We start from the raw sequence: 23,843 nt of genomic DNA, 5'->3' as shown, positions 1-23,843 counted from the left end.
TACTCCAAGGATGCTCCTAGGATATGTGGGAAATCTTCTCAGGGAAGAAGTCCCATGGGAAGGGGAGAGAAAGGAAGGGGAAAAGAAAATAGTAGTGATCTCTGCTAGGGGCAAAAAGGATGTACAGACAGGGGTTTCTTTTTATAATCTCAAGAAATTATGATAGATCAGTACATAATGGGACAATACTGATGGGACTTGTTAACAGTGATGGCTCTTCTTCATTTTCTTCTTTATTAGACATGCTGAAATCAAGAGACAAGGTACAGGTCTTGTTGAGAATCAGGGTCTGACAGAGGAGGGAAAAAGGAAAAAGAGAGAGAGGAGTCTAATCACGGGTTCTTTCTTTGCATTTTTTTTTCTCTCATTCCCATTTCAAAGACAGGGAAAAAGAGAAAGACACGTAGAGAAAGAGAGCGTGAATCATTTAACATGAATTTTGCCTGAATGAGGACTGACATGAGTGTGTGAAACAGGAAGGAAATGTATGAATAATGCAGAGCAAGGCTCTGTGCAGACGGAAGACTGTTATTGTGTCCTTGTTTACAGCTTCTGAAAGCACAATCAAATAGATATGGAAAGAGCGCAAAAAGCCTGCATGGTCATCTCATGCTGAAAAGGTGTTAAAATACATTGCAGATCACAAAATAACACCTTTCAATCACTGCACCATATTTGCTCATCTGCTCACAAAGAAGAGAAGGAGTTGGTGCATCTCTAAGTCAGAGGCAGGCAGCAGCTGGCTTTGTTCCCTGCGCAGGTTAGACTTCTCTGGTTGTGCAGTGGCTGCCGGTGCAGGCTGCTGCAGGATCACAGATCACAGAACTCACCCTGAGCACCTCTGGCACACAGCCTTTACCATACATGCCTGGGAGAAGAGTTGCCAAAACTACAAAATAAAGAATTTTTTTTAACAAGGGGGACCTCTGCAAGAATGCGTATCTGCTCTTGTGCTCATTTACACCACAGAGTTGGTGCAAGGAGCAGAACTCATTTCTTACTCCTTTTATGGGAGGAAGTACGGCTAGAAACTTGCATGCTCTCCTGGGACACTGGGACAGCTGGTTTGCATTTGTAGCTCTGCCACTGGCTGGCTTTGGCTAAGCATCATCATTTTTGTGCCACTGGTGAGGCACTTCGAAATCTAACAAAAAGCAGCATGTGAGAGCTGGATATTAATGCTGGTTATTCTAAGAAGTCCATCAACATACCGTGTGGTCTCTTGCATTCTGTAATTAAGGCACACTTCTGCCCTAAGGAGGATATTCTTATTCCTTCCCATGCTTTATATCCACTTCTGGATGGAATTTACAATAATTTCCGAGGTAGCTTGTTGGATCCCCTCTGTGTGTTTGGTCCTTCTCCAAATCACAGTCCGTGAGTTCATCTGTGTATGATGGGCAATACTAGTTGCATTGTGTGCCTCAACAATTCAGTAGCAGCAGAACTCACACAATCATCCATAGCTGCTGAAGATTTCTCAAAAAGGTTTAAGGCAAAAAGCTACTTGAATGACTCTTTCTCTAATTTATTGCTTGGTTAGACCAGCAAGAGATGTAATACAAGTGTTTATGGAGGTCATTGAGCCTGGATGCTCAGAATTTTGGACAATAGACAGGAGCCTACCTGGAGGTCTAAGGAAGGGCATCTTAACGGAGGACTCTGGGAAGAAACAGAAGGGGGGTAGGGGGCAAAGCCAGGAATCTGAGGCATAAAGAAAGGCAGAATCAAAAACACTGATGTTTAACTTTGAATTAACAAAAGCAGAGAGAGGGAAGAGGCAGGGTATTTGAGGGCAAGAATGTAAGAGACATGGAGAACTTGAAACAGAATGAAACTCTATGTGGAATTATCCTATTTGTCATAGAAGTCTCTTTGCGTGCAAATAGGCACTCTCATATTCAGCCTATCTATCTAGCTGACCCAGTGTGATACATAAGGACAGACTATGAAAAGCCCTACTTGACACAGAGAAAGGCACAGTTTTAAGTACAGTACGTGAGCAGCCAGCTTGTGTAGAAGCAGTGGTGCAGATATGATGCAGTGATGAAAATAAATGTGCCTGAAACTTCAGGGATAGAAAATGCACATTCTATCTTCTGCCTCCTAAAAATCTGCTGCAGTTTTTCATCAGCCAAAAGAATCGGCAGACCTAAATCAAAACCTGTCTGCTTTTGGTTCCTCACCTCACCCTTACCACTTTCCCTGGCCACCCAGCAAAAGAAGGCAGCAGGGATTGTCATGTTTTCAATATATTGCATTTCTATGGTGTTATTAAAGTGCGCTCCATTTGATTTTTATCTTTGCACCTTGAAATGGAAGCTGCAGGTGCTTGTGTGCTGTACAGCTACTGGACGTAATGAGAAGTGACAGGGCAGTTCAATCTCCGGGGTCCTTTCAGTCCATGGGCTCCCTGCTGAGAAACCCAACAAGGTGGGCAGTTAGGCTGATCTTTCTTCCTAAGTTGTTCTGACATATCTCCTCTGGGAAATGTACCGATGCCCCATAACTTGTATCATGCAGCTCCCCTGGCTGCATCAACTGGCATTTACTTCTGGTCACTGATAATCTGAGCTCCAGTCAATTCAGCAGCCTAAATACGAAAGGCTTCTTGCTGTGGTCTCCAGAGCACTCCAACAACCTCCAGTTGTGGGGAGGAGGTGGATGTTCAGTCGGTGATGAGAGAACAGGTCTTACTCTTTTCAGCTGAGCTTTGAGATCTTTTGAGGGAAGATGGTTGGAAAGATGGTGATTACTGGCTTTTGGAGAGAAAGACAGCAAACTTCTGGTCTGAATTAGCAGCTCTAAAATGCAGTGAGATCAGCTATTTCTGTAGAGACTGATGCTGCAAAGAAAAATCATGCCAGCAGCAGTCTTTGTGTAGAAGTTGCTCTTGCCATTTCCTTTCTTCCTACCCGTATACTCAATACCCTTTCTTCACTGTGCTCTGAGGAGTTGTGGAGAAGCCCTTCCTTCCCAGACATTGATTTAGACTGCCATAATGTGGACCTGGAATACATCACACCCATTTCTCTACACCTACAATTAATTTACAGTTCATATTATCTCCCTATAAAAGAAGACGAGGAACAGAGAATCCAGCTTTTAAAATGAAGGAGAGCATCACTGATGCTACCACCATAAATGAAGAACTATCTTGAGACCATCTCCTGTAAAGGAAGATGTATTACACTGAACCCGTGCTCCCACATGCTTTAATAAAATCAGATTGTATTGAAGCTGCTACTCTCATAAATGGGAAAGCACAGATAGAGTTTTGAGTCAGGAAGGTTTGCCAGGCAGTGTCCCCACTCTGTACATGTGGAACTTGCCCCTGTCTTTCCAGGCCTAGTGCTGACCTAACTGCATGCAGCCTGCAGTAGCTGGTGAACTGTACAGCATCCACCCTTGCGTACACGAAAGCCATGCTGAATGATCTCCACATATATGGACAGGCATCCTCACACAATTTGCTCTCGCAGCAGGTGAGCCTTATCCAGTCCAACACAGCACCCACTTTAATGAAGGTTGAGATATCGATCTCCCCAGTAAATCAAGGTGAGATCTGTAGATTCCTCCCAATAAAGGATGGCAGCTGTATTGATTCTCTCCTTCCCACCCCCTGTAAGTGAAAGCAAGACATATTAGTTCCTCCCCATTAAATGAAAGCAAGCTGCATTGAGGCTACCCCCATAAATAAAAGGTGGGCCACGCTGACTTAGACCTTAACCACATAAATGGAGGTGAAATGTATTGATTCCATCTTCTGTAATTGAAGCAGAGCTGTATTACGGTCCTCCTTCCAACATAAATGACGGCAAAGCATATTGATTCTATCATTGTGAAGTGAATCGTTAGTTTTGTTGAATACCCCCAAAATATCTGGAGGAAAACCAGACAGAACTTAGCACCTTATCCAGAAATCTCTCTTGATCTGTGAGTTACGTATTGAGGCTTTTACTGCACTGGCAGAGGGGTCTTACTGCTTGAAAGCTCCGGGCAAAAAATGAAGTGCCCAGACCCGGGGCTGTGATGTGATGGCCAAGCAGAAGGCTTCCTAATCCCAAGCCATGCATTCAGGCAAGTTCCATCTCGTTCTGTGCCTCTTCTCTGTAGCAAGGATAGTGATTTTCCCCTGATATTAGGTGGGAGAACAGATTTATTCACGATTTTCTACAGTGTTCTGTGTGCTAAATAAGACCTGGAGACAGCAACAGAATTGGATGGAGTGCTGTAGGGCAAAACGGTTCAAAAATAAGGTGCCCTGAATGTGCCCTGTGACTTAGGAGCAGCTAGGCCCATGCACTGCAGATAAATAATTAGCAGCAGCTGCCTGGAGCCTGCTGTGATCTTTGCTCTTAATTATTCCTGCTCCTTCCCACTCGTCTCTACTAACAGAGCTGCATTTAATTGGTCTTTGCAGATGCAGAAGATAGCAGAGCTAGCTGGGCTCAGCACATGCTTGGGTTCAGCGATTCAGCGTTCTGGGCGGCGACTTCTCGTGGGCAGCAGCAGGAGTGGTGCAGGGCTGTGGGGCAGAATTCTCAGACTCACTGCTCTCCTTCACAGATCATGCTCAGCCCAACAAAATGATAAAAACCAGGGCAGTGCAGGGACAGCTGGTGACGGAACATACAGGAGGTGACTCCTTGTTTCCCCAGGGACACGTCCGTGCTTTCCCCGTGGCACTGCATTGCACCGTCGTTGTCTTTTGTTGCACGTAAGGACCACTGTAGTCCTTGGGGGAACTGCTGAAGACAGCTGAAGAGGATGGAATAGCTGAGCCTCGCACACGGCCCTGCCTGTGCCTTTCCTTCTGATTTGTCCCAGCAGTAGCAATGAGACAGCAAAAAGAGGAACAAACGAGAAGACAAAGAACAAAGCACAGCCTGGCACGAGGAAGTTAAATTCAAGAATAAAGGCACTGAGCATCCCGCAGGATAAATCATGCAATTGTCCCTTTTTTGCCCAGTGCCGCTGAAAAGAAATCCACCTCTGGCAGATGTGGTGTGGCACACAGCAGTGCCCTGGCTCCCGGCAGCTTGGTGCCGTGCCGCTTTGTGTGCCAGGGCCTGGGGGTGGGACTGGCACAGGACCCCTGCAGCAGCCAGCGCTCACATGCGGACATGGCAGTGTGGGATGGATGGCATGGGAGGTGGAGCAGAGAAGGAAAGGACGGGTGTTCTGTGGGTCTGTAGCAGTGCACATCCGAGAGGGGTGCTGGCAATTTATGTTGGCCACGTCCCAGGGTACTACTGTGAGTAATGCAAGCTTTGATCTGTTCTCTAGGACAAAATTCCAAGGTGTATTTTACCACACGTTTCTTAACAAGCAATCATTTTTCTTAAAGTCTCAGAGAAAATAAGGTGTGTTCTTTTTTTATGTGAATTAGCTATTCCTGGCAAATTTTGTGTTCTTCCCACATGGATGATTTCAAAGAAGTATTTCCAAGTACACTGCTTTGCCCAGAGCAGACTGTGAAAATGCCATTGAAGAGCCAGCTCACCCCTAGGCCCAGTTTCTTTGCAATTCTCTCACATCTCCAACTGTCTGAAACCCTCTCCGAAAGGATTTAGATCGAATTTTGTGCTGATTTTCTACAAGTGTCTTATGTCTTCCCAACGAGTGGTGAAAGAGATTTGTTCCATGCAGCATTGGGGATGCAAATATCATTCCTGTTTCATTGCAGTGCTTGAAAGGAGGACCAGACAGTTGCCATGGCAACAGCACATCTGAGCCAGCTGTAGTTGCCTTGGCAACGGAAATGATGGGAGCCAGCAAAAATACTCCCAAAGGAAAAACCATTTTAAAACACACACAAAAATTCCCTTAAACTAAAATAAAATATTGCTTTGAAATTTCAGGAGCTTAGAAACAAGGCGCAAACCAGGGGAGAATGCCAATACCCTCTCATGGTCCTGAGGCTTTCCTTCCTTACATTTTTGAGAGTCAAAGAGTTGGACATAATCCAGTGATGGCCAGAAAGGGAGTGAGAGTAAACTCCACCATACCTTTGGCCTGGTCTGCTGGCCCTGAGGGAATGCTCTGCATTGACAAATCTGTACCAGGAAGGCACAAATCAGTACTCAAGTCAGGTCTCTCTCATTTGTAGCAGCTCTCCTTCTATAAAACTAATCGTTCCTCATGCAAGTGCTTCCAAATAATGAGATTATATCTTCAGAGGCTCCTTGGTCCCTGAAACAGGCATTATTTTTTTTTTTCAGGAAATAGGGGGAAAGGTGCACTGCTGTAGATGTCCAGCACTCGTGCCCTTCTTACTGGTCTTCAGCATGGCCCAGTGTGTTTGATGTTGCACTAAGAAGAGGAACCCACTACAAGCCACATCTCATCTGGATGCTTTGGTAGTGCTTACTTGTAACTCTTAGCTTTAATGCTATGGATAATCAGAGAGAATGACTGAAGCAGAGAAAGAAATGATGCTGCAGAAGGAAGGAAGGCAAATAACTTCAGCATCCACGGAGATGAAAAGATCTGGGGGTCTCATGAGAATACAATAAGTCAAACACAAGGGTTGAGATTGTGAGTGGGGGAAGAGAAGAGAACAGATGGAGGCAGAAACCAACAGGAATAGACGGGGTAATAGGGGAGGGTGAGGCAGGAGAGCCTCAAATTGGGAAATGCTAGGTTAGAGGGCGGATGCTGGTGCTAGCGTGTGTGGTGAAATGAAAAGCAATGAGGAGGTGAACAGGAAAGCAGGCAGAGCCTGCAGCAGATCGAGGCAGGCAGGATGGAAGCAGGCAGAGATGAGAGGACCGATGGGAGCAGGGAGGCAGACATGGGAGATGAGGGTGAGCAAGCTGGGGGCAAAGCAGGGCTTGGGATGGGGGGAGATGAAGCCTGGCTCAGTACGTACAGGGGAAAGGATTGTCGAAGAGAAGCAGGAGGTATGAAGGCCAGATAATGTGCAAGGTGATTTGCAGAATAACATACTTTTTTGTTCTTGTTTGTAATATTGCTATATTTCAGCACATTACCTTGTCTTTTCTAGGATCAATGCATATGTGAATAGTTTTGTTAGCTGGTTCACTCATCACACTGTTGTGAGGGCTGTTTCATCCAGTATATTGATGTAGTTAAATTTTCCCAGTATTTCTTTCCCTGCTCTGTATCAACAGCTAATGTTGCCATTTTTAAATACGTTTTCAAGGCACAGACTTCTATTATTTTCTTACTGAAAGCCGATTTAGAAAATCAGTTCAGCATCTCAGGTGCCTTTGAATTGTCGCTGTATTTTCTACCTTCTCATTTGGGATCACAGTTCCTGCCCTTTCTCTTAGTCCCACTCCTCTCTTTCTGTCTATAAACAGGGAGACTGCTGTTGCAGCCTGCACACACCTGTAGTTTGAGTTGAACCCCAGGGAATCTGCAGTAACTAATGGTACTGGAGGACTTGTCTGAGGGTTCCTGCTTAAAGGAATAATAAACTGCTCACGTTTACCGAGAAGGAGAAAGAAAAAAGTCTTTATTCAAAATGTAAATCTCTTCCTGCTGAGGAGCGAACCCAAAAGTCAGCCTTCAGGATATAAATATTTATGCCTTTTGCATAAACAGCAGATGTAACATTTCCAATTAACTGTCGATCTTTCCATTTCTCTGGCTGCTGCTGCTTTCTCTCACAATATCGGAATGAAATATGGATAGTGGTCCGCTTGATTTGCCTCGGTTCAGATCTGTCACACATTTCCACAGTCAGTAAGATGAAATTGTTCCTGAAAATGTTTATTTATCAGAGCCTAACAATTTTCCTGTATTTTTTTTCCTTGAATTCAATGTCAAATGAATTCTGCTGAAAGATATGAGATTCTCAGTCACGATAAAAAGACAATGGAGAAGCAGAAACAGGCTCAGATGAGTGCTCAGGCACTGCAGCACACTTCAGCCAGCTGTAGAAGATCCCCTGAGGACAATGGAGACTTCAGTCATTGTGACCTATTTGGCCTCTGGCCTTTCTACCAAGGCAGCCAGCCTGGGGCCAGTGAGCATCCAGCAAAGAGGTTTTAGGATGTAGCCACCTGTTCACTAGGAACTGCCGCCATCAGTTCTTCAGTATCAGTTTTCTCAGGTGTCTGACATTCAATCCTGCTAATAGCAGCCTCTCACTTCCACGACTTCTTTCTCTCTGGGAGAAGGTGTGAACTGTGCAAGTGAGAAAGTGAACCCTACTAGAGCTTGTAAACATCAGTCTGAACTGGCATCATGCCTGCAAAGCAGAAGATTTCACTGGAGCATGGAAAGGGGAATGAGAAGAAAAAGCGGCAGCAGGGAAGCTGTAGTAGGTTGAAAAAAAAAAAAAAAAAAAAAAAAAAAAGAGCCAGAAAGCAGGAGTAAGGGGAAGGAAAAGCACTTCTTTTGTGATTTGTCAGAAAGTGAGGGTCCCTCTGTGCTCCTCTGCTGAGGATGCTTCTGCCTGTTTGCTGGTCCTTTTATCTGTCCTAAAACACAGTGAGGTTTAGCTCAGCCTGCCCTCATCTCCTGGGAATCCAAAAATTGGATGGCTGGGGCATCGCTCCAAAGCAGGAGCTGCTTTTCAGCTGATCTGCCTTTCACCAGGGGCTCAGGCAAAGGGATCTCTGTCTCCCTGCCAGAGGCTGCTGTTGGTGAGGTTGGGGCATAAGCCAACCTGGCATCCCACAGCTCTGCAGATGTTGCTGTGGGGACTGGCTCTGCCTTAGCCATCCCTGTGGCACTGCGGGACTGAGGCAGCTGCAGTCCTCACTGCTCAAGGGCGCAACCTCCTCACAGGCTTCTCCTGTCTGGTTCCCATTTTTCTCCAGGCTCCCTGTGCTTTGAGCTGCTTTGCTCCCCAGGCTCTTCTGTCTTCTGTACTCTCCCTGACTCCGGATTTTTGCAGTTGGCCTTTTGCATAGTGTGAGGACTCACTCTTGTCACTGGAAAAAAGCATCTAAATTCACAAGGGACTGGAAGCCTAATTGCTCAGTCAGCACATTTTTTCACTTTCTGCTCTGCCCAAAGGCATATGTGCTTGTCTATATTCAAGCATAGTCTCAACTCAACCATCTTTGACCACCACTCAAGTTATATGCATCAAATAATCACCACCATTTACAGCAAGTGAGCCAACCAAGTGCACTTTGATTACAAGTAGGAGCTAATTCTGCTTAGTTCAGGGCAGATCCTTGGATGCATAGGATTACATCGGCAGTGAGGCAGGTATATTAATGTGTGGCTAAGCTGTAGTTACTGGTGGCTGCACGCTACCTTCCTCTTCATATTGATGTCTGTGTGACCAGTTGTATCTGCACAAACCTGAGGCAGCAGCAGCAAAATGTCTGGGCTTTACTTTTAGCTAGTGTGATCAGGAGGCAGATCACACTGCTGTTGCCATTGCCACCCCTGTCGTGCCCTGTTCCTGACAGAGCAATCTCTGCTCCTCCTGCCTGGGGAGCTGCATAGGCATGAGGCAGCTCTGGGAACTGCTGAAAGTGGATCAATGGGGATTCACAATTCAGAATGGAGCAATCTCAAAATGAGGCTTAAAGTCAGCTTTTTTAAATCACAAGCATTTATTTCTCTTCTTGGTTCAGCCCCTTCAGTGTCGCTGACTCTGGTATTTCTCCTGAGTTTTCACTTCTGGATGAAGAGGCTTTCTGGTTTAATGGCTTTCATTAATCATACAACAATGCATCCCTGCAGCACCGGATTCAAATTATTTTACTGGTAGGCATTGGCCTGGGTCCTCAGGTTGAGGGTGCTCTGAGGTCAAGTCAGTGGCTTGCAGCTCTGCGCACATTTTGGGTGTAGTGAAGGGCTCCTGGGACGACGTGGCTGCTAGTTCTGGCACTGGAACAAACTGTCAGCTGGGCGCACTGAGTGTTCCAGCTCACGGCTCTCCCCTGAGGCTGATGCAAAGGGAATGAAGGCACTGTCACGATTCCCAGATTTGAAGGCGATCTGTCACGCTCCCAAGAGTTGTCCTCATTTATATGAATCCTAGCAGGTCCTTATGAAGCCCAGGATCTCAGTCTCGCATGCCCACTGCCTGCTCTTCCAGAAGCAAAAGATCTTACTCTTTACCTTTTGTTCTCTATGTTCTTCCTGGAACAGATTCTCAGGATTTTAAGGTATCCAGTTTTTCCAGTGCTAAAGGCCCCAGTGATGGTACTGCCTTCCCTCACATGCCCCGTGGGTGCTGAGGTGACCTGCAGGCACAATCAAAAGCAAGCTTCCAGCCTGTCCTCCCACCACCTTGCTAGGCACAAAAGCAATTGCAGAGCCTGTGGCTAGAGAAACCCACCAACAAATGGTCTTCAAGGGCTTCCTTAATCATCTTTTCCCAGCACCTCCATTGCAAAGATGGAATTCAAAGAAAATTGCCAAGACCTGATCCCAGCCCACAGACTGCCTGCCAGACAGCTCTGTGTTAAACACTCCCGGATTTGCTTTATGACCTCTGTTTCGAGGCCTCAGGTAAACATTATGGTATGAACCACAGAACTGGAGCACTGATACCTTTCTGCTAGTGTGGGACTGCAGTTGTTTTTCTTGCTTTTTAGGATACAGGAGTCTCGTGTTACCAAAATCCCATGTTTAACCATTGATAGAGCTTGACTTAACCCTATTGCTCGAGCTTTGGGAAGGAGTTGGTTCCCTGCCAGGAACATTTTTGGGCAAATTCCTGGAAAGTGGCATTTTAGTAGGTGACCAGAAATGTAAAGGGACCCTGCTTTTGAGGCTGGTGTGTACAGCTGTGAATGCGCACCAGCGCAGAAGTAGGCGAGATGCTCTTCCACAGCTCCATGTAGCCTGAGAGACCCTTAAGGTCCCTTTTGAGAAGGATGTAGGCAGTTTGTGCGTTACATCATTTCCCTTGCAAATGTGCTCACGCTGCATTTGGATTACCTCATTCTTGCCAGAATTTAGACTGTGCTTCTGTGGCCAGGCCCTTGAATTTGCTCACTGATCAGCCAGACTCACAGAGCTGACTGCAGAATCCTTCCGATGCAGATGAGACCCAACCTACCCTTCCCCCATCTTCCCTGCACCCTCTTACTTTGCCCATTTGTGTCAGACAGAGGGACTCTGCAAATAAATATTCAGCTTGTTGGCAGGTAGTCCGGGCATTTAGCTTGATAACAACATAGAATAATATATGCCCTTTCAGTTATTTTGCCCACGCGCGAATTTGGCTGCAGGCTGTTTTATCGCCTGTTTAATATTTTGTCCAACCTTCCGGCTTCCTTCTCGAGAGGAAGCAGTCTGCAGGTGCAGCAAACACTTTTTGTTCCTTTATGACTAGAAGAATCTACAATTCCTCTAATGCTTTTAGTCTGACTCGATTCTGGCTCACCCACCTGCCTGCTTTCTCTGGAGGTGAACATTTTCAATAATTTACTTTAGAGCTGTTCTATCGTCTTGCTATTTATTTCTGCCATAAATTATGCCCAGAGGTTAGGAAGCTCTTATTTTCCCACTCACAAAGGAACTAAAGAAAAATACTCTATAGGGCAGAGAGGCATCTCTGGGTGGTTTGTAAATATTTCCAGAGGCAAGAGAGTGGAAAGAGCTGCAGCTCTTACCCTGCTAGTATCGCCCGACATAGCCTGCATTTTGTGGGTTGTGCAATAGGGAGCAGTTGTGCACATACAGCCCCCCTCTCCCCACCGTGATTTACATCCAGCTTCTGTGAGATACACCTGCTAGTGCTTCAGAGCATGGAAAGGAAATAGTAATAATAATAAAAAAAGCCTTGAGAGATGATAGTTTACTCCTCACACACTCGTTTGACTCATTAAAATCAGTGGAGAGATTTTCAGCGACTTCTCTGGGATTTGGATCAGACCCTAAAAGCATGAGCTCTGAGAGCTGGACTGCTGCCAGCTAGCTCAAGAGACATTGAATTCCAAGCAAATGAGTTTTCATTTTTAATTCAGAAGCTAAATAAAATTGCATTTGCAGAGCATTTGGATGGGATAGCTCCAAGAAAAATCTAGATAACTGAAGGAAGTGATACTTCTGGTGTGCTTGCCGCTTCTTAGCACTACCCTAAGGGGCTCATTGCTCTGCAAAGCAGTATCAATTATCCAGCAATGGATGCTGCTACTCTTCTTATTACCACAGAGCCTAAATGCTCACTGTAGAGCTGGACTCCAGTAAACTGGACAACAGAGAAGTATAAAGCAAACAGATGGCCCTTGCCATGCAGAGCAACTTCAAGCCAAGACGGACCATTTTATGCTGTTTGCTGATAAATGCTGCACCACGCAGAGGGGCACTGCTTTACTCCTGCTTACGTTTTCAGTGCCTTGGGAGGTGATAGGGAATTCTGTGCTGCTCGTTTTGGTAGAAAAAATAAAGCATAACTCCTGTTTTACCACCCAAATTCCATTATGTTTTGTTAGGAAATGCCTGCAGAAGTTTGATCAACGTGCAGGTCAACTCAGTTTACTGTAGAGGCTCATTTACAAGCACAGTGCAGCCTGCGCTGGTCAGGTGGGTGGCTGTATGCTCAGGTCTGGAGAGAAGGGGAGAGTCAGTCCACGCTCTCTCAGAGCTACATAAGCACATGCTTTTCTCTGGTTATCTTTTCTGCATCTTCCTGTTTTTTAATCAGCATATCCTGACTTGCCTCCATTTCCTCTCTCTCTTTTTATTCTTTGGTCTGTTCTGATAGCATCACCTGGTCACCCTCAGCAGATAACTCCTCTGGAGAATGGCAGAATTACGAAAATAACAATTGTAAAGATCTGCCTATGCTTCACTTGGTTTGTGAAGTGCAAAAATAGACGTAACTTTTTCATTTGTTTGGAGGCTACTGTGCTTCCCGAGTTCAGGCAGGCCATCCCTAGGCGAGCTGTATTTGGGTGCTCCCAGACCCATGCAGCAAAGGAAGCTCTAGAAATCCTATAAGAAAAGATTGCCCTTGTTTCCATCTTCCCCCTGCCAGTGAGAGATAAAGCAGCTGACATGACCAAAGAAAGGACAGGAGAGGGAAAGTGACCGTGGAACTTGAGGGCTAGCTGTGGTCCCACAGCCGTGCTCATCTCTGTCAGGTACAGCGAGAAATCAGGCTGAAAAGGAGATCTCAACAAACAAATCAACTAAATGAACAAACTGGGCAATAAAGTACAGCTGCGGATCAGTAGCTAACAAACACACCTCTGTCTCTGCACTGCTTTCTCCTGGGCAGAACAAGAGTCAATTACCCGCCTTCCAACAAGCTATCGATCGAGCCGCTGCCGGGTATCGAATCTGCGGCCCTGTCCGCCCTGCGTGTGGCTCTTTGATTTTTCTCTCCCTCTGTAGCAGCACGTGGATGGAAGCCAGATGAGCTAGCACAGGACTATCGATCAGCCCGCATCCCTCCTCCTCCTCCTTCTCTTCTTCACCCAGTTGCCATGGCAACCCCGCAGCAGCAGCAGCAGCAGCAACAGCACTGTTTACCTGGCCCATTTATTTTCCTTTTCAATATCTTTCCCTTCCCCCCGCTGCTCTCACCTTGGCATGATATTGGCAAAGCGCTCAGCAGCTGTAAAAGAGATGAGTTTTTATGACTCTGAGGAGGACAATGCAGTTCTCAGCTCTACTTTATCACCCACTTGCTTCATTTAGTTGACTTGTTTGTGAGGAGTCAGTGCCCGTAAACAACAAATATCTCAGGTACCAACTAGATCATGCTCCAGTCGTGCAGGAGGACCTGTCATTCTGAAATGCCGGACTCTTTCCTATGGCTGAATTATGCCTATGATAAGACCCACATTTTCCTTTTATATCTTGCCCTAGAGTGGTAATACAGAGCTGACAGCAGGTTCGACATCGTTTCCCAGCTGTTAATTTCACATGGCCCCTGGGGCAGCATTATAGAACCACAAAGTGGACCACACTTACTCTGGAGCCTTCAGTCATACCCATAACCTTGATTGAGTCACCGTGCCCAGCAGGGCCAGCTGCTGTGCCAAGAGCTGGCCCCAACAAAAGGCCTCAGCAAGGCGCTCACCACAGCTTCCAGATGCATATCCTGAGTGGCTCCTGGCTTCATCCTGTTCTAGTGGGCTTTCAGTTTTCCCAGCAATCTTCCTAAGTGCCAATGCAGTTGTGTCCTATCACTTTCCTTGTACTGCTTCCATTGCTTGAAATTGCCTTCCTGTTCCTCAGCAGCATGACAAGCGTGCTTCCAACAGCAAACGGTAAACGTATGAACAGTGTTTAAGGAGTATTTCATCTCTCCCTGCCTGAATATTTTATTTCTTGTACCAAATCATCCATCTGCAGCTTCTCAGTGCAGGATTCTCTGCTGAAATATAAGACAGAAAGGCTTTGTGCGGGGATATGGGTCTATGAGACATAAATAAAAGATATCTCTTAAAATGTAATACAGGTGTCCATTTCATTTCAAAGGTCTTCCTGGCTTCCTTTTAATTGAAATTCTTCACCCAAGTCTCACATTCCTGATTCTTTCCACTGCAAAGCCATCAAAACCTTCCAGGAGGCTCCTAGTTTTCCTTGCAATTCAATATGATTGATACAGGATGTGAGAGATCACTTGATGTTATCAACTACAGATTCTCTCTCCTTGAAGCAGCAAGCTACAGGATAAATTGTGGAATTTGCTACTTCACTGTATCATTGAAGAAAGTACTGTATTTTGAAGAAAGTGCTCTCAATTGTAATCACCAAAGGAAAGCTTTCTGTGTGATGTGCTGTGAGGCACGACAGGACTGGGGTCAGTGAGGAGCCTTGCTTGGTCCTTCTGTTTTCCTGTCCTAGAGCAGTGTGATGCTGGGAGTATTGCAGAGCCTTCATCTCTTGACAAGTCTCACCCCATCAGATCAGTTACCAAGCTGCCAGTCATCTATCTTTATGCAGCAGGAGCTCAGACACTACAGAAGATGGTCCATGGATGCATTTACAATTATAAAGTCTTAGATGGACTGTGCAAAATGAGATGGGACAGGGAGTGACTACTACTAGACACCAGGCCCTGGCCTTACTGGAGTGACAATTAATTCCAAGCACCAAGAGAGAGGGAAATATCTGACTGGCTGGAGCAGTGGTCTGATGTGACATGGAAAGAAGCATGATACTAATGCAAATCATTAGTACTTATTAACTAATTAAATTATTGTAATGCCCATAAGGCACTTAACACTTTCCAGGTGCAGAAGAGAGCCCAGTCTCTGCCCTTAGGAGTAGAAGGTCCAAAAAGGTAAACACAGAGGAATAGTGGAAGAAAAACAATTAACACAGAGCACAAAGGGTGTAATGAGAAGAAGCACTGGGCTTTGCAGTTACAATCTATGTCTGGTTTTGTGAAGAAAGAAAGCCTATGTGATTACAAGATCTTTGTGTATGGGGGAGCATGCGTGTATGATAATATGTCTGTCTGGTGCATGGATAATTTTCAACTTCAAGCAAATTTGATGGAGGAGAAGCTGTCTCAAAAATACTTAGTTGTTAAAATAAGAAGCTGAGGGAAGGAAGGGAAGGGAAGGGAAGGGAAGGGAAGGGAAGGGAAGGGAAGGGAAGGGAAGGGAAGGGAAGGGAAGGGAAGGGAAGGGAAGGGAAGGAAGGGAAGGGAAGGAAGGGAAGGGAAGGGAAGGGAAGGGAAGGGAAGGGAAGGGAAGGGAAAAAGAAGGGAAGGGAAGGGAAGGGAAGGGAAGGGAAGGGAAGGGAAGGGAAGGGAAGGGAAGGGAAGGGAAGGGAAGGGAAGGGAAGGGAAGGGAAGGGAAGGGAAGGGAAGGGAAGGGAAGACCATTTTCTTCAGCTCAGAAGAATGTTGCAGTAAAAGCAGCTCACATATACTCTCAGACTTGAGAGAATTTGCATGGACTACAGTACTGTAAAACACTCTGCTGGTAGAAAAGTTTTTAATCATGCTTAGACTCAATGACACCCAACCCTACAGGAAATCAGACTACTTCAGCTGCAGACAGACCCAGGTAGAGATGCTGCAGCAAAAAGTGGAGCAAAAAGAGGCATAGAGTGGAGAAGTGGCATGGAAAGGTGTGTGGAGACTGGCAGGGCAGGCAAGGACTCATCCTGTCAGTGGAGGAGACGGGCAGGAACATAGTGTAAAAGATGGATGAGCAGTCTTGCACAGGTGACCTTTGATATAACAAGTTCTTCAAACTCAACAGTAAGTAGAAAGTGTTGGATAAACTCAAGAGAGGAATGAGGTGATACAGTATGCTGCAGAGATGACCTTTGCAGCTCCATGGGCCGTGTCCTGCAGAGAGCAGAGGTGTGCAGCAGACCTGGGAAGAGTATGTTATAAAGGTGAGAGATGCAGAGGCTACGGATAGGAAGGCAGTAGGAGAAAGACCTTGTGAATGCTGAGTGTGAAGAAAAATGAAAGGACAGAGGGATGGATGATATAAGAAAGATGGAAAAACTAGGGCACACAATGGCTGGCCATGGAGTCTGTTATAAGAAAAAGAGGGCAATGAGGAATGAACATAAAGGAAAATCAGGATTTCATTTTTATCCAGAATTTCTAATTAATGGCAAGTTGTGCAAGAGGGAGCATGCATTCAAGACACCAAATGGCAGTCTGACCCAGCCAAGCCTGTCTGTTCTGCGAAGCATCAGTTTCAGTAAAAACACATTGCTCTGTTGTTTCATCAGTCTCACCGCTGTTGTGCATCATACGATATGGCAACTGTTCAGCCAGGCCTGGAGCCGTGCAGGCTATAATTTCCTGGTCATATGTAACTGGGTGGGGAAGAGCCCAAGCCCTGGGGGTGAGTAATGCTGGAACCACACCATGCGGCGCTCCTTGCTATTCCAAGCGGTGTAGGTGTTGTTCAAGTTCCCCAGGGCATCTGAACGTTCCTGCACTCTCTGACACGTAAAATACCCTCCTGCAGCCTGTTTTGCTGGGCACCCGTATCACTTTTCCACATTCCCAATGTTTCGCTGGGGCCCTCTGCCAAGCGCTGTGGGTTTGAAGGTAGCACGTTGTTTCCCCCAGCAGGAGGCCCAGCCATGCCACTGCGCCAAGTCTGCTGTCACCACTGTCACGCTGCCGTGACAGCACTGAGCCGCCACAGGACCCTTCCTCACCTCACCCCCACTTGGTGTACTCAATGGACTGCGTGGCATTTATTTGGAGAACCCTGGGCTGTATACTGCAAGCAGAGGGAGGAAGGCCGTGCCTGGAGAGAAGCAGTGGCCTGTGTGGGGACTGCGCTCTGCCCGCTCCTTATCAGTCCCCTCCCCCCCCCGCCTGCTGGCCACCTTCCCCTTCCCGAGGTGTTTGCCTGTGCCCACACCCCTTCTCTGGAGCGGGTTTGTTTGCTGGGCTCTGTCAGACCGGGGGCTGCAAGCCCCAGCCCAGGAGTGGGGTGCGCAGGGGGGCCAGGCTCCCGCTGGGCTCCCCAGATGGGGAATCACACATCTCCTCGCGCACAACATGAGCTGTAATTTCCGGCAGACATTTGAGGTCCCCGACATCTGCATAATGTGTGCCAGTCTCCTAGCAACCCCAACAGCTGTCTGGCATTTCCAAGATTAAACTGTAACGATACACGGCCATTGCCAGGGAACGGGGGAGAGAAGCGCCCTCCTGGCTCCTTTCAAGCCATTTATGTTTTACTCATTTCCTGCTCCGAGTAATGAGGCCAACGATGCTGGGGTGGTGGCGGTGCTGCTGAGAAGGCAGATTGTTACACACACATGTATGTTTTTGTTTCAGGGCGAATTTTTAGTGCTCGTGAAAGGGAGGGACCAGCAGCGCTCTCCGGAGCCTGGCAGGGAACCAGCAAGCTTCCCGGCAGCCCTTTGCCAAAAAAGCCCAGACGTGAACCCCTGCTCCGCTGCCGCTCTTCACCCGCCCCGTCCCCCCACAGCTCGTCAGGGGCCTCACGCCCGCAGCAGCGCAGCCCGCAGCCCCTCGCCGTCCCCCCACAAGGTTCCTCCCACCGCTCGCAGCCATGCTGCGCTCCCGACCTGTGACTCTTTAATCCCCATCTCCCTCCTCGTCCGCCCCGGGGAATTACGGCGGGAGGGTGGGGAGGCTCCGCCGTGCAAACATACTTTCCTTGGAGGCAACAACAACTTGGGGCCAAACGGATTCGTCGCAGTAGTGGCTTGAAAGTAGGTGAAATGTCGGCAGCGTGCTGAGCCCTGGTTACACAACACAAACAAACCTCCCGGTGATGCCCGCTGCAGTCCCCGGCCCGGCCCCGATCCCACCCCTGCGTCCCTCTGCGAAGGGCGGCAGGACGCGGCTCTGCTGGCGTGCAGCCATCTTCCCCCATGCACCCGCTGCTGCTGAGCGCTGCCATTTGCCTCCTCCGTTACAAGTGACTAGCAGGGGTTGGTTCTTTTTTTTCTTTCTTATTTTCTTTAAATTGACGTTAAAGAAGAAAAGAGAACAAAAACTTTTTTGGCTGCAGCTTTTGGCTCATCTTTGGTTGCTTTCTAATGCCAAGGCCAGCAGGATCCAGGAATTCATCTGCTGGTGCCAGCGAGAAAGCAGTGACCCAAACAAGGGAGCCAGGGCTCGGGCTGCCGTCCTTGCCAGGGATCAGCAAGAGGCCAGAGAGCCCATGCTGCTGAGTCATCAGCGCTCCAGCTGCTGCAGGCCTTTTCTGGGGACGCGGCTGTTGCTAAGATTCCTGGGAGCTGACTGATTGCTCCTTCTATAGACATGTAGCGCACACGTCAAAGGAGCGGGGAACGGCGCTGGGTGCAGCTCAGCCCAAGAACACAGCCTGCTGGCCACGAGCAGCCAGGCTGTTCGGCAGGTCTCCGAGGCGGCAGGAGCAGCTCTCTGCATCACTGCACCCTGTGTGCGTGGCTGAGGCTGCCTTGTGGCAGGGAGCTCTGCCCACCTCCTGCTCACGGAGGGGTTTCTGAAGGTGAGCCACCCAGCTCGTGGTTCTGTGCAATGTCTTCCGGTTGTACATTTCATCCCATTTGTTTCAGATCAGATAGATATTAGGAGATCAAGGTATGCTTAAAATCTGTCTGTTGCATTCCTTGCGGGGCCGGTGTAAATGAATACATTCGAAAGCATGCTTGAGCATTTTCTATTTCTGGGGCCAGAACTACCTGAAAATAAGGACATTTCTCATTAGGCCCTGTCACGTCAGATTGTGCTGTGCAGCTGCCAGACTGCACAGGGAGGGACTGCTGCTTCCTGTGCATCCTGTGTTTTACTTTGCCCAATTTTATCTATTAAATCTTTTTATTCTCCTGCCTTTTATGTGCCTTAGGTACTCACCTCCCACAGATGCATTTACCCTTGTTTCTTGCTTCACGTCTGACACTTTACTAACTAGATGTACTCAGGCTTTCAGATCTCTCCATTCAGATCTGAGTTGTTAGAGCCTTAGGGTGAGGGACCTGTCTTTTCCTGTCTCCTACATTAGACACATCTCTGATTCCAAAGGAATAACTAATCACACTAACATTTAATAATGAAATCAGTAACCTCAAAACCCAGTGTCTCTACTCCTTTTTCTTTGGTGTCTGTTGGGATATAAAACTCGGTTACAGATTGCCAAAGTTTTTACTCTTTTCCCAATAGCACCTCAGAATCCCAGCCATGGACAAAGGCCACAGAATATTGTTGTACCGGAACAAGGTCTCTGCCACAAAGTGTGCGAGGTCTAAGTGTATGAGACAAGCAACAGACAGACATAAATAGGGAAGGGTTTGGTCAGCGTGTCAGGAGGTGGTCTCAACAAACAAGCAGCCTAGCAGATTTTTAAGGAGGATTCATGTCAGAGAGGAGGGATCTCATGTCCTCAGAATGACAATTTTCAACTCAATAGGTCTTTTTCTCAGGAAAGAATGGGCAACTGTGACTGTTTCCCCAAAGCAGCTTTTAAGTCACAAGTTGTGTAAGATCAGTAGTACATTTAAATCTAATTCTGTCCAAGTGAGCACAGAAATAGTTTCTCAGCATATTAAGTCTGTTCGTGTAGACGCTTGTAAGTATAGTCAAAGGCAGATATGGGTAAACTTACATGTTGTGTTTTGAGAAATCTGGTAAATTCCATACATACCAATGGAGAAACAAGTAAATTTTAAGTTGCCCAGAGTGGATATGGGTAGTCTTCATTAAACCACATGTAAGAGAAGCCTAAAGGACGCATCAGACATGCTACTGAAAAGGTACTTGGAAGCTTCACTGGAAGAAGCCACTCTGTAATGGCTGTAAAGGGACACAATAAGTGAGATTGAATAAGATTTCTGTGACTTTAATTTATACGGTGTTTTAGGTACTGTAGAAAACAGAGGGAAAACAGAACTGCACACATTAAGTTTCCTAATTACTTGCATATGCAGACTTGGAAGCTGTGTTTGGCTTGCATTAAGGCATTATAGTGCTCTGAAAGTGCCTGCATGGATGGTGAAAGCCATGTATGGTGATGGATGCTTTCATCCACTACAGGCAGCTACAGGCATGCTGACCTTAAAAATGCTGCAGTTACAACATCTGAAACGTGTTTTTTTGTTAATCAAAAGTATATTTATGCTGCTAGAGTTGACTGTTCTTCATTCGATGGGGAACTTCATTGGGCATTTCTTGCAGAAGTTCACCATTGACGAAACAATGAAGAAAGTAATCTTGAACAGCATCCCCCCATTCTTCAGTTTAGAGCATTTTGGTATCACAAGAGCCCTTAGATATGTTGTAAAGCAGCAGGCACCCCTTATAATTCAGTCTGGGATGGCTGGTAAGGGGAGCCCAGAGCAGCGTAGCTGCAGCTGACAAGCAGTGTTAATGGTGCCTTTGAAGAGGTCAGGCTCAGCTCCACTCAGCTCCAGTGCTGCTGTTCCATCAGTCCAGTACTGGTAGATAGAACCTCTGGAGCAACTAGACCTCCCGAGCTTCTACTTGCTGTCTAACCTCCTGCACACAACCAAGAAAGCAGAGTGGCCCATGAGGCATTGCTTCCCCCGCATCTGTCTGGTGCTGAATACTCAGTTCTTAGCAGAGCTTTAGGTGTGGTCATGGAATAGTGATACTGGCAGCATGGATGTGTGTTCTCCCCCAGACGTACAGACAGGAAGAGTGTTTGCTATAGCTAGCTTCAGCATAGCTTTATTATCTCAGACACTAATGATATCTGGAGAACCTTTAAAATGTGTCCTTTCTGTTTGCGGAAATGCTTGCTGACATGAGATGGTCATGGACAACTGCTTTCTTAGCCTTCAGAGAAATCATCCAAAGAGCCCTGGAAAGCTTCAGCCTTCCCCCCAATACTTTCTACATCAATTCCAGGTCCTGACATTTATTTTCAAGGCCTTCTGTGAAACTGTCCAAGAACATCTTAGAAAAGCCTCTTTCTTTGCATGTTGATGGCACTGTTCCTCTGAACCCTTGGATAATGAAAGACAAGATGTTCTCTACAGCAGGGTCATGGCTTCACAGATCACTCTGCTTGAAGACACAAATCTCTTTCCCTTGCTTTACTGAAGGCAGATCTGAAAACAGCAAAGAAAAACCAAGAAGGTGAAAGAAAAAAAAAAAGAGATGAAAAGAAGCACTAGTGAAAAGAGCTAAAGCAGTGAGAGAGAGGGAGTGAGGAAAGAAACAGCTTGAAAATGACAATTCAGTCAGTTGTTTTGAAGAAAAAGATTTTACCTTTCCTGAGACATGGGAAACAAAGTCAGAACACTGGGCTCCATTCACGGCTCTGCTCTCGGATACTCTGCAGGGAGAGCTTGTGAGCACAGAGAGAAAGGAATACAAATGCAGCACAAACAGAAATGCTTATACAGGCAATGTCCCTGCTTACACAGCTTCAGCCTGTCTAGCTCTGTGCAGACACCCATCCGAATTATAAGGAAAATAAAGCCTTGTGCCACAGGGTTCACAGCTGTTTCCTAATAGCATTCACAAAGGCATTTGACTTGACGGCAGCAGCGATCCATGTGGCATCACACCCCAAATCACAAGGCTTCTGTGTCATGTAATCTTTAGCCTTTCTTGTGTTTTTAGATGGCAACTTTAAAATTATGTTTTCTCCAGTGCACTGCAGTGGTATTCTCATTCCAAGGGTGTGCCACAGCTCACAGAGAACTGATGGGAAACAATACCAATATCTGCAGGCAGTAGACAGGTCTGCTCTGAGCCTGTTAATGGCAGAGAGCAGGAACTGGCAAGGAAAGCAGTATCTTTGCCCCCCTGCACCTTTTGAAGCCCCACAGACCTTTTGTCCGAGACGCTTAGTAGGACTGTAATCTTCTTGGAAGTGTCATGGCACTGCTTCAAGTGTCAGTGTCATAAAGGTTTTAGAAAAGGTAATTCATCATTGATCACTTTGTGATACTAGCAAATAAACATTATAGATGAAGGCTGAAACACAAAAATTAAATAAAACACACATGTCAATCAGCATTTTACAGTGCCAGTCATTAAACAAATGCTAGCTCAGCGACTGCTGAGCCTTCGTGCTCTGTCTTCTTCCAACACGTTGCAGTCTTACCAATAGGCAAAACAATTTTCTTAATGTTCTTTGCTAAAATACTAGCAGTTTTTATTTCACCTGTGGAAGGATCTTTTTTTTTTCTGCTATATGATAACATAACCCACCTAAAACTTCTTTCCCTGCTGTGTATATAAAGTAGCCCATCTGCAAAATCTTGGTGCACCCTTGTTCCTCAGCAAGGATTCAGTGGAAAAATGCTTTAGTGAATTGTCCTGTTAGAAGATCTAGTTTCACAAACTATAATGCACTATACTGAGAGAGCACTTTGAAGCAGTGAAATGCAGTCTGTAAGCTGTATTCTCTGATGGAGTGAAACAAGAAACTGAATTTTAACTATTGTTCTGAAATAAATGAGCAAAAGATGTTTTGGAAGGCGCGGCAATTCACAGTGTTCCACAGCAGGCATTACGTCAGGAGTATATTGACAAGTGATGCCCCACAGTGGAGCATGAGATACTGGTTGATCACAGCATCACTGCTGAGCAAAGTGCTTAATCACTTGCTCAGTATATAAATGCATGAAGAGGTTAATAGAGGGCAAGGAAGCACCCAACTTAAAAGGGGGCAAAAGCCTTTGACATTATAAGCAAGTCAGACTGCTTCAGTATCTGAAAGAATACCAGAATAAATTATCAAATAATCGATTCATAAGCACCTAGAGGATATCAAGGTAATCTAGGACAGCCTGGTTCATTTGTTAAGAACAAATAATGTCAAAGTAATCTAAATCCCTTTATGACAATGTAACTGCCTAACGGTGAATGGCAAAATAATAGATGTTTATGTCTGGATTTCAGTGAGGATTTCAACAATGTCTCATTTGACCTCCATCTAAGCATATGGCAGGAAAGCAATGTAAATTAAATCATTATGAAGTAGGAGCACAATCTGCAGAAAATACATTTGTAAGGGGGAGCTGTCAGTAAATAGTTTGCTGTCAGAAGGGTGGCTAGCATTTAAAAAGGAGGCTCTGTGTAGGACTCTGCTGGTCCTAGTCAAAGACGAGAATTTGGAAGGTTCTCATTCACAAAGAAGTGGCTAAAACCCGAGTCAGTAAAGGCAAGCAGCACCCTTTTCTTTTGTGGTCAGTTTTGTTTTTTTTTTTCAGAATAGATTAGACAGAGCTCTGTGAGCACTTAGGATATACTACATTAGAAAAAGAGCAATTTCTTAGTGTCCTTCCAGCCCTTCAGTCTTTGCATTTACTTAACTATTTGACTGAGATGAATTTTTTTCTGCTTGATGTTTTTATTAAACGTACATTTTTTAAGGCTGTTTTCTTTCCAGCAGCCATATGTAGCATCTCTTATAACCTCAGTGTTGGGGCTCATTAAAAAGGTTAATCTTCGGCTGTTGATTTCTCTCTCAAAATGATGTAGCTTTTCTCCTAAACTGACCAGAGGGGATTTTCTCATGCAT

General features: G+C 46.1%; 2 long non-coding RNA genes across 4 annotated transcripts in view; one reads left to right on the top strand and one right to left on the bottom strand.

Annotated features, from left to right (window-relative positions):
- The window catches only part of LOC104911202 (uncharacterized), a 99,559-nt gene that overhangs the window by 21,571 nt on the left and 54,145 nt on the right, over positions 1–23,843 (top strand). The window contains exon 1 of one of the 3 annotated variants that reach the window (XR_014883669.1): positions 18,548–18,839. The exons of the other annotated variants lie outside the window; for them this stretch is intronic. This is a non-coding gene — a long non-coding RNA (uncharacterized LOC104911202). Of the gene's footprint in view, positions 1–18,547; positions 18,840–23,843 lie in introns of those variants that run through there. 3 annotated transcript variants of the gene reach the window in all.
- On the bottom strand, positions 8,299–18,248 carry LOC146544325 (uncharacterized). The gene is made up of 2 exons (XR_014883666.1): positions 18,013–18,248; positions 8,299–10,181 (listed from the first exon to the last, which is right to left on the bottom strand). It is a non-coding gene; the product is annotated as an uncharacterized LOC146544325 (long non-coding RNA).

The sequence above is a fragment of the Meleagris gallopavo genome, chromosome 5 (genome assembly GCF_905368555.1).
Source record: "Meleagris gallopavo chromosome 5, MGAL_WU_HG_1.1, whole genome shotgun sequence".
In the NCBI taxonomy this organism is placed as follows: Eukaryota; Metazoa; Chordata; class Aves; order Galliformes; family Phasianidae; genus Meleagris; species Meleagris gallopavo.
This window is presented reverse-complemented; position numbering and strand designations above follow the sequence as displayed.